The sequence below is a fragment of the Cimex lectularius genome, unplaced genomic scaffold (genome assembly GCF_000648675.2).
Source record: "Cimex lectularius strain Harlan isolate CLEC.00 unplaced genomic scaffold, Clec_2.1 scaffold197, whole genome shotgun sequence".
NCBI lineage: Eukaryota > Metazoa > Arthropoda > Insecta > Hemiptera > Cimicidae > Cimex > Cimex lectularius.
In genome coordinates this window covers 260,378-263,287 of record NW_019392961.1, presented here as the reverse complement: position 1 = coordinate 263,287, position 2,910 = coordinate 260,378, and the positions used below count along the sequence as shown (strand labels likewise).

Here is a 2,910-nt window from a genome sequence, read left to right as displayed (position 1 = left end):
ATATATTATTCAATGTGGTTGAACAAATGAATATAACAAGTTGCAAAAACGAAACGACGCCATGTCTAAAGTAGTCCAAAGAAATTTGAATTTGTTTCAAATACACTCTAAAACGTTAAAATAAATTTCCATAGCATTCAAATAAACAGTACCCGATTGGATTCGGCAGCGGCAATATTTTTCACGCCAATGTCCTTTATAAAATTCCGCTTAAAAATTCCATGGATAGAAATTCGCTTGTTCTGTAACTTGCCTATCTGGGTTTCTCTTTCAAAATATTGAATACTCTGAAATCTATGTTTGGTTCTACGGTTTCAGTTGTGCGATATAAAAATGATATTTCGGAATTTTTTCAGATTAAAACCAGTGTGAGACAGGGATGTTTGTTGAGCTCAATCCTATTTTCCTTGTTTTACATGACTATTCAAGAAAAATAGTTTTAAAAAAACGTTGTTGAAAAAAAAAAGATTTGGATTCGATTTAACCACCCTTTAAAGCGTATAAGTACGATTTGTTTTTTGCCAAAAATGTAGTTTTGGGCTTGATGTATTTATTAGTCTTGGCAGGATTTTTCCTTTCATCTCCTGTTTTTGCACCTAAAGATTCATAAGTCTTATTGTTTAATTCTAAATTCAACAACGAGCTCATCCATTGGATAGGTAGAAATAGGATACTTTTCTTAGGCAACTTTGCTTAGGAGAATTTCAGATAATCCTGCCCAGTTATTTATATTTTCGCTTGTAAACGTGAAAAGACATCCAAATCATGTGCAACTTGTTCTATTTGGAAAACCAATTAAAATTCGTGTTCATCACATCTGTGTGTAATTTTGGATAGAGGCGAAGTTGCCACGGACATACGTTTGAAAACAAATGAAGTGGAGTTTCAAAGTAAAAATAAATAGCAGGTCAACCCCAGTCTCTAACAACAAATGTGACGGTGTAGGGTCCGGAAGAGAGAGAAGAGCTTTTTAATAAAAAAATTCCGAACCTTTTCTATGACCTCGTATCTTTGGTACCCCCAGATCTGGCAAGAATAGCACAAGATGGAACGATAAACGCTGTTAAACACGTTGAACTTTGCTGAAAGCTGTACCAAGTCCTGGGTGAACAGATCATTTCAAACTCGCCCCTCCTTTGCAATTTGGACATCTCCGGCTTCCCGGAAACAATCATGTTGATGATCACCTTAGTGCTGACGCCTGGACAACGTAAAAACCCCAACCACAATGGTTCCCGGACTCAAATCATCCTCGAGACCCGACCTCCAAATAGCTGGATTTCAGGAGCAGGCCACTACTCCCAGTGGTCTCCTTTCATATCGAATAAAGCTTTCGCCTTTTACTAAAGATTGCCGTGGAAGGGGACTCACTGATGAGCCATTTCAAACTCTATTTACTGCACGCTTAGCAAATGTTGCTTTGCGTTGTAGATGATCTATAAAAGATAAAGCTGATAATTTCGACGAAAAGCTGACCCCTAGGTATTTGTAGTTATTTACAACATCTATCTTCTTGCCCTTGTAACTCCAACCCCCGACCTGTCTACCACCTTTTCTAAAAATTAAAATTTTTGATTTCTTCAGATTTACGGTTAACTTCCATTGGCCACAAACGCCTTCTGATAGATTAATATTTCCTTGAAGGTCCTCGACTCTGATAGGATCACTATATCATCGGCGTACAAAAGTATCTTAACAAATTTGTTCCCTATGATGATGCCACGTTCAAGATTGGTACTTAAGTCATGTCAAAACAAGGAAAATAGGATTGAGCTTAACAAACATCCCTGTCTCAACTGGTTTTAATCTGAAAAAACTCCGAAATATCATTTTTATATCGCTCAACTGAAACCGTAGAACCAAATATAGATTTCAGAGTATTCAATATTTTGAAAGAGAAACCCAGATTGGCAGGTTTCAGAACAAGCGAATTTCTATCCATGGAATTTTTAAGCGAAATTTTATAAAGGACATTGGTGTGAAAAATATTGCCGCTGCCGAATCCAGTATTCGGGTACTGTTTATTTGAATGCTATGGAAATTTATTTTAACGTTTTAGAGATATTTGAAACAAATTCAAATTTCTTTGGATTACTTTAGACATGGCGTCGTTTCGTTTTTGCAACTTGTTATGTTCATTTATTCAACCACATTGAATAATATATTGCATAATAGTTTCTTATTCTATATCAAAATAATGTCAATACCTTCATTCGTTACAAAATAAATATTTTAATGTATATCGATTTTTGTTCATTAAAACAATTTGAATTTAATGCCTTTATAAATAGTGCTTAAAATAAGTTTGAATTGTTTTATTGTTAGAGCTTACTATATTTAAAATGTCTTTTAGTAGTACGTTCAGACACTTACGACTCAGTATCATCATCATAATTTTCATTAAAACCGATGATTCTACGTTCAGTAAACAGTAGAAAACTAGACTCCTTTTTATTTTTCAGTGCATTTTTCCATTTGTTCATTTTAATTTTTAGCAATGGGAGAAAAAAATTAGACATAATTTGACAGTAGTTTATTACTCTCAGCAGTTTTTGAGACAGAAGGAAGGAGGAGATAGAAGGAAAATTTAAGGTTTCTTTCAGATAACAAATAAAATATTTGGAATATCCATTAATTTTATTGTGATTTTTACATAGTGATGATTATTGCAACTTAAGGAGATCTGTACATTTACCATCAGTGTATTAAAAATTTGACCTTTTCATAATTAAAAACCACCACTGATTGACCTAATTAATTCATACATCACCATTCAGTTATTTAATCCAGTAATATAATCGAATTATTTGAGTTCGGTGCTTATTTGACTTTTTTGTTTTAACAATATAAATACAAAACCTGTTAGAGTACTGAGGGTCGTACACTAAAAAGTTTAAATATTACACATAA

The 2,910-nt window shown here is 33.6% G+C and overlaps 1 pseudogene; it reads left to right on the top strand.

Moving 5' to 3' along the window:
• The first annotated feature begins 1,299 nt into the window (after window positions 1-1,299).
• LOC112127927 lies at window positions 1,300-1,412 on the top strand (annotated as a pseudogene).
• The last annotated feature ends 1,498 nt before the right edge of the window (window positions 1,413-2,910 follow it).